Consider the following 8,529-nt stretch of genomic DNA (forward strand, 5'->3'; position numbering starts at 1 on the left):
CCCAATTACCTTTTAGATTATAGCCAACTTTTTGGGAATTATACAGGACTTTGACAAGTATTTTATTTCCCATATTACCTGCTTATCTGGAAAATAACCCTTCTAAGACCAAGCCCACTCACCCTGAAAACTCATCTTAAACAAACACAAGTCGTCAGAACAGGATCTGGGTGTCAGCAAAAAGGAAAACAAACAAACAAAAAAATCAAACCAAACCATGCTAAAATAAAAGAAAATAAATTTCCCATTTAAGGTCTGCATCTCTTTGGCTTTGTAAGCTACTCTGTTACCATACAGAGACTTCTGCCTTAAAATAAAGGAAATAAACCGAGAGCACAGAAAGCCTGTTTAATCAAAACTCTTAATTTTAAATCAGTGTTTCCAGCAACACAATACAAGCCAGCGGGAAGAGAGAGGAGGTGAAGTGTGCAGTTCCATGATGTCCCCAAATAGAATGTTCACAACTGACAGGAAGCACCTGGGGGATTATGATTATTTGCTTTAGAAATTCAAAAATAAATTGTTTTTTGAAATAAGAAGGGAAAAACAAATTGGCTTCTCAGTTCAGGTTGTTTTTAGCATTTCACACACATCCATTTTTATAATTCCAATTCAGGAGACAATGAATTCAAGTTAATAATGTATTTAAATTTAAGGATAATGTAGAGAATGTCAAAATAGGAAACTGCCATAGAACAGTTGAGCTGAACTCCGCGTATCCTTTTCTTATTTAGACTCAAGTTGACCTTCAATATCATAGTACTTTCATTTTTACAGCTTTTTACATATTCTGTAAAAAAGCTTTTAAAAAGTGAAATGAAGATGTTTCTTAACTGTTAAAATTTCTATTGCCTAACTTTTAATTTTTTAAGTCCATTAAGACTTTAGAAGATATTCTTTCTGAAGTCTGTCATGTCATTAACTATTTGCTAATGGCATTGATAGGATTTTCCTATTTTTATTTTCCAGATCAAGAAATCTGGCTCCTTTTATTCTCATTTCAGTTCTTTAGGTATAATTCTTTTTTTTTTTTCCTGGATAATTAGTACAGAATTTACTTATTGTAGAGAACTCTGTTCTGACAGCTGGTAACATAAATATGTTTACCCACATTACTAGAAAGAATGTTATATAAGGGATTTGGTCGGGGAATATCAGCTCTCGAACACTGGGAGTTCAGGGAAAGAAATGAACTTGTAGGTCATTGATCTTTGTGTTTTAAAAAAGAATTAACCAAGAATGTTATGATTGTGTAACCAGTACATGAATTAGGTTTTACTACATTTTGTTAATATGTCGAACTGAATAATCCAATCCAAAACATAGGGTACCAATTCCTCTTGTCAGCAATACTTTGAAAGTAGGGATTTATTGAGAGTTCTTTTATTACCTTGATTTCATTACATTAGTAAACTGTGTGATGGGTATTACACTTAGATTTATTAGGGTACTTAAAATCTTGCCAAAATGAAACAAGCTCTTTTTGTCATAAGTATTGCCGATTTAAAAGCATTTGTGAGGAGACAGGGGTGATTTTTGCTTTTAGAATCTTACTCATTACTGAAAATAAAATATGCTCAAATTTTTTCTTTTTCTTTTTACAGTAGACATTTATTTTACTGAGTTCCAAGCTGATAGTTAACTTTAGGAAATGCTTCACATATTTTAACTAATTTTATGATTTAATTTTTAGAAAGGAGTCACATTTTAGAATTTTTTCCCCCCTTTTAGATACCTGACTTACGTGTTTCTGAAGATAAATTGCAGTCCCAGTCATTAGAAGTTCAGTTGAAAGACCAATCTTCCTATCCTTTGCTGTTCTGATTTCAGAACGCCAGGCCGGTTTGTTGTCAACTTTAATGTACCTTTTGAGAAATAAATTGAGTCTCACATTTCTTGCATGTGTTTGTGCCCCTAGAGCTGGAATGCTTTTCTTTGGCCAACTGAAAGTAGAGCCTGCTCCTTCTCTTCTCACAGATTAAATCTGGTTTCACTCGTGTTAAATTCAGTTGGTTCACGACCCAAAGGAAAGAAGTGCTCTCCTTTTTCTTTTTAACTTTAAACAACCACCATCTATAGTCTTCTTGCGGTCTTTGAGAGCTTCAAGTTATATAGCTATTTTTGACTTTGTGTTTGGTTACGCTAATAGAGTCTACATTTCTGGGGGGCATTTGATTTGTGATTATCCCTTATTGCAGTCTACAGAGTCACATTAACAAAATGAGCAATTTTATTTTATTTTACTTTGCTTTCTTGTCTTTTTTTTTTTTTTTTTTTTTTTTTTTTTTTTTTTTTTTTTTTTTTTTTTTTTTTTTTCTTTTTCTCTTCTCCTTTATTTTTTTTTTTTTTAATTTATTTTTTTAGTAGGGATGTGATTCTTCCAGCTACTTTCCAGTAGCAAATAGAGGGCATAAACAGTTGTGGTAATTTTACTGAATCTGCCTTACCCCTGTGTTTGTCCCTGTCTCTGCTTACTCACAATTTAATACTTCTCAGAACTTTCACATTTCACCCAGCACGGAAACATGGTTGTTACATGGTTGGGCAGTACTGTGTGTAGGAGTCTCTGGGACCAATAGTAGACATATTTGGATTTATTTCACAGGTATTAGGCTGTGTTTCTTTACTTTTAGTTGAGTGCTTCCTCTTGCCAAATTTTATGCCATGCACTTTACATACACTGTTTGGCTTAATCCCCATAACACCATACTTGGCATGGAACCACATGGTCTCTTTACATTTTGTAGATGAAAAACTGAGGCTCGAAGGAGGTTGAAGTAGAAAGCCGTCCCTTTACTAAGTGGCAGAGCTGGAATTTGAACCTAGCTTATATGATTTTAATACCTGATTGAATATTTAATATTTGGGATCTTAAGCTATGCCATGCCGCCTGAGTTACTAACTGGGAAGCCATTGTTTATCAGATTCCTAAGATAAGACTAGCAAGGGATGCAGGCCCATGCATTTGATCACTTGAATGTTCAAAGAAAAGTGCAGGGACTGGGCACGGTGACTCATGCCGGTAATCTCAGCACTTTTGGAGGTGGGCAGATCACACAAGGTCAGGAGTTCAAGACCAGCCTGTCCAATATGGCAAAACCCCGTCTCTACTAAAAATACAAAAATTAGCCGGCCATGTTGGTGTATGCCTGTAATTCCAGCTACTTGCTTGGGAGGCTGAGGCATGAGAATTGCTTGAAACTGAGAGCCGGAGGTTGCAGTGAGCTGAGATTACACCACTGCACTCCAGCCTAGGAGACAGAACAAGACCCTGTCTCAAACAAACAAACAAACAAACAACACAAACCTGCAGGCTCTGCAGGCTCTGTAGGCCTTTCTGACCTGCACCCTCCACCACCTAATAAAAATTGCCCTTCTTTTTGGGGGCCTCACTTGTCTCATCTGTAAAATAGAAATATTATTTCATGTGGACTGTATCTCTCCTTTAAAAGAACACATTTTTTAAAATTTTAAAACAATGATAGATCCCAAAGGAAGTTGTGGAGACAGTACAGAGAAGACCTGTGTACCTGTCACCAAGTTTCCCCCCAGGAGTTGGTTACATCTTTTGTAACTATAGCACAAGCAAGTGAGAACATGGATCTTGGTATAAAGTGTTTTGCAGAGTTCTGTGCCAGTTGATTTCCTGGAGATTAGTGTAACCACCACTGAAATCAGGATGTAGAACTAACACCACAAAGATCTCCCTTGTGCTACCTCCCTCTCCTTTGGCAGCTGCTGATTTGTTCTCTATTGCTATTTCATATTACTGAAATTCAGATTATTATATCAATAATAAAAAAATAATTTTATAATTTTAAATCCCTTTTTTTTTTTTTTTTTGAGACAGAGTCTTGCTTTGTTGCCCAGGTGTGATCTCAGCTCACTGTAAAACCTCCTTCTCCCAGGTTCAAGCAATTCTCCTGCCTCAGCCTCTGGGTAGCTTGGACTACAGGTGTGTGCCACCACACCCAGCTAATATTAGTATTTTTAGTAGAGATGGGGTTTTGCCATGTTGGCCAGGCTGGTATCGAACTCCTGACCTCAAGCAATCCACTCACCTTGGACTCCCAAAGTGCTGAGATTACAGGCGTGAGCCACCATGCCTGAAATCAAACTTCTCTTTCAAAAAATAATTTTTGTTTTTATTATGAAATAGCCCAATCAGAAAAATACAGGGAATATTGTAATAATACTTATGTAATCACCACTCAGCCATAACAGATGGCCAGATGTAATAAATAATGTTGTATTTCCTTTGCTGATTTATTTTAAGGTGTCTTTATCCTACTCTTTGACCCTACTGACCTCTACCCTCCCTAGAGATAAACTCTATGCAAAAGTTATTGTATATCCTTCCTGTCCATGTTTTTTCTCTTTTATTGTGTAGGTGTCTGTAAACACTAGGTAGTTTAGCTTTGTAGGTTTTAAATTTTTACATAAGTTATCAAATACCTATTTCGTGCCTACTGTGTGCTAGACATCAGGAATATGGTAGTGAACAAGGCAAATCATTTGTTCTAAATATGTAAATATTAATACATGAGTTAACTGCAGGTATTTGAAACTGTGTGAAAATGATAATACAGGATAGAGTGGTTCAGACTGGAAGGGGAGGTGGGGAAGTGAGGGGATTGGCAGGGCACTGAGGAAAGATCTTGCTGATGATACTGTGTTTTAGATCAAAACCTGAATGACGAGAAGTAAGAGCAAGTGCTGACGACCTAACATAGGAATGAGTTTGGTTTGTACAAGAAAGGGCAACAAGCACAATGTGGCTGGAACAGCGTAGACACCAGGGAGGGAGCAGGAGATGAGCTCAGAGGGTAGAAGGTGAAGGTGGGAGGAGAGGGGGAGACTAGGAAGAGCCAAGGAGATGGCACTGAGGAGTTTAGGTTTTAGTAAGGCTGCAGTGGGAAGGCATTGAAAGGTGCGAGCAGGGATGTGACATAGTTATCATGTCGGGGATGGCATAAAAGGCATTCAGTTGGGAAGAGTTAGGACGCTGTTTCCATTTTCCAGGGAAGAACTCAACCAGAGGGATGGTGGTGCCTTCTATTAAGATGGAAAGGCTTGGGATCAGTTTATCTTTCTGTAATTTGCCTTTAGGATTCAACCTCGTGTTTCAAAATTTACTTATGTTGACACTTTTAGATAAAGTTAACTCATTTTCATTGCCATGTATATTCCAATCTATGAATACAGTATACCAAATTTTCTTTATTAATTTACTTATTAATAGATGTTAAAGAAATATTTAACTTTTTGCTCCTATACACAATTTGGCCGAAGCATTGTTGTGGACAGGATACAAGAGTTTCTCTGGGGTGTATATCTAGCAATAGTATTGCTGGGTCTTTTTGATATGCTCATGGTCAACGTTGTCAGATAGTTCAAAATTGCTCTCCGAAGAGGTTGTACCAATTATTGTCCCTAGTTGCTAGCTGTATATGAGCATTTCCATTTCTTCACATCCTCAACAGTTGGTGTTAAGCTTTTAACCACTGCTAATCTGATGGATTTAAAATCATATGTCATTTTTATAATTTGCATTTCCTGCTTACTACTAGTCACTATGTTTTTTGGCCCTTTAGATGTAAATTTCTGTGCTAATTCCTTATTCCTATGCTATGTCCAGTTTTCTGTTGTGCTGTTTGTCTTTTTGTTGTTGTTGTTGAAACAGGGTCTCACTTCGTGGCCCAGGGTGGATTGTTCACTGTAACTTCGAACTCAGGCTCAAGCAATCTTCCTGCCTCAGCCTCCCAAGTAGCTGGAACTACAGGCATGCACCACCACTCCTGGCTAGTTTTAAATTTTAATTTGTATAGCTGGGGTCTTGCTATGTTGCCTAGGCTGGTCTTGAATTCCTAACCTCAAGTGATCCTCCCACTTTGGCCTCCCAAAGTGCTGGGATTACAGGAATGAGCCACTGTGCCCAGGCTGTTTTTTTCTTATTGGTTTATAGGACTTCTTTACATATTCCAGATAAATAATCCTTTGTTGGATTTTACGCATTGAGATACGCGTTGAAAAAACCTTTGTTGGCTTTTATGTACTGCCGTGGTTTGAATGCGTCCCCCAGAGTTAATCCTCAGTGCAACAGTCTTGAGGAGAGGTGGGACCTTGAATAGGTGATTAGGTCATGAGGGCTCTGCCCTGTTAAATGGACTAATGTAGTTATCATGAGAGTGAGTTTATTATTTTAAGAGTGGGTTATAAAAGCTATAAAAGCAAGTTTGGCTTTCTCTTGCTGTCTTGCACATGCACGCTCTCTTGCTCTTTTGCCTTCTACCATAAGATGGTGCAGCAAGAAGGCCCTTGCCAGATGCTGGCACCTAGATACTGGATTTCACAGCCTCTAGAACTGTGAGAAATAAAATTCTTCATATGTTACCCTGCCTCAGGTATTGTGTTATAGCAACACAAAATGAGACTAAGACTCTCACTGAAATTTTTTTTTCTCCAATTTTTAGCTTGTCTTTTCACTGTTTAGAGTAATGCTTTATATTTAAAATTCACTGTAGTCAGATTTACTGCTTATTCTTTATATTTTGTTTTCCTACCCTGAGGTCATAAATGTTTTCAAATTGTGCTTTTCACTTTAGTTGTTGAATTCACCTGGAAAACAATTTCACGAATGACATAAAGGTATAGATTAAAATTTTTTTTCCCTTATGGAAAATGAACCATTTATTGAATAGTCTTTTCCTTTCCCTACTGATTTTTAATGTTATCTTTGTAATATATCAAGTTTTCCATAAGCATGGGTCTGTTTATGAGCTCACTATTCTGTTCTGCTCTCCTGTCTCCACACCGATGCCGTTCTTTTGTAATTACTATAGCTTTGTAATAACCTTGCTATCTAGTGGTGAGTGGTTTTTCTTTATTCTTCTGTGTTATCCTGGCCATTTTTGGTCCTTTACTCTCTGATAGTAACTTAAGGATCAGCTTGTCAAATGCTATGAGGGGAAAATGTATAGATTTTAATTGTAATTGCAATGAATTTATAGATTAATCTGAAAACAATTGCCATCTTTGAGGTTTTCCATCCCATACATGAACATGAATATCCTTTCATTTATTGAGATTTTTTTATGTGCCTCAATCAAGCTTCACTTCATGATGATCTTGTTTTTCTTTGTTAAATTTGTTTATAAGTTATGTGAATGTTTTTTACTATTGTTAATGGAATCTTTTTAAATTTTTATTATTTATTATTTTCATTTTTTTTTTTTTTTTTTAGAGACAAGGTCTTGCTCTGTCATCCAGGCTGGAGGGCAATGACACGATCATGGCTCACTGAAGACTTAACCTCCGGGGCTCAAGGGGTCTTTTGCTTCGGCCTCCTAAGTAGCTGGGACTACAGTTGTGCATTACCACACCTGACTAATTTTTAAAATTTTTGTAGAGACAGGGTTTTGCTAAATTACCCAAGCTGGCCTTGAGCTCTTGGGCTCAAGTTATTCTCCTGCCTTGACCTCCCAAAGTGGTTGGGATTATGGGTATGAGCCACCTTGCCTGCCTGGACTCATGGGTATGAGCCACCTTGCCTGCCTGGACTCAGTCTCTCTCTCTCTCTCTCTCTTTTTCCTTCTCTCTTTTTAAATATACCTTCTATTAGTTTTGTGCTGGTAGCTGGTATATGGGATCACTATTGATTTTTGGATGTTCATTTGTATCCAGCAACCTTTCTGAATTCTTACTAATTCCAATAGTGTGTCTGAAGAATCTGGATTTTTAAACAAATATTTATTTCTTTATTAATTATTTCTTTGACTCTCGCTCTGTCATCCAAGCTGGAGTGCAGTGGTGTGATCTCAGCTCACTGCAACATCCATCTCCTGGGTTCAAGCGATTCTTCAGCCTTAGCCTTCTGAGTAGCTGGGATTACAGGCACCCGCCACCATGCACAGCAAATTTTTGTATTTTTAGTAGAGACAGGATTTCACCATGTTCACCAGGCTGGTCTCAAACTCCTGAATTCAAGTGATCCACCCACTTTGGCCTCCCAAAATGCTGGGATTACAGGTAGTCACCACACTTGGCCCAAGTCTCGATTTTTTTTTTTTCTGGAGTCTTGCTCTGTCACCCAGGCTGGAGTGCCGTGGCGTGAGCTGGGCTCACTGCAACCTCCACCTCCTGGGTTCAAGTGGTTCCCCTGCCTCAGCCTCCTGAGTAACTGGGATTCCAGGTGCACACAACCACATCCAGCTAATTTTTGTAATTTTTAGTAGAGATGGGATTTCACCATGTTGGTCAGGCTGGTCTCAAACTCCTGATTTCAGGGTGATCCGTCCATCTTGGCCTCCCAAAGTGCTAGGATTACAGGCATGAGCCACCGCACCTGGCCAAGTCTGAATTTTTTTTAATGTAGATGTTCATTTTGCCTATAAGTAGCTATTAGTTTTCTCAAAGAACAAGCATTTAGATAATCTCTTTAAGTCTCTGTTTCAAACTCTAGGATATATGATTCTATTCAGTGCTTTTGGATCTATGTATGGGTAAAAATTAAGCATGAGCACTCTTTCT

The sequence above is a fragment of the Cebus imitator genome, unplaced genomic scaffold (assembly GCF_001604975.1).
Source record: "Cebus imitator isolate Cc_AM_T3 unplaced genomic scaffold, Cebus_imitator-1.0 Scaffold212, whole genome shotgun sequence".
In the NCBI taxonomy this organism is placed as follows: domain Eukaryota; kingdom Metazoa; phylum Chordata; class Mammalia; order Primates; family Cebidae; genus Cebus; species Cebus imitator.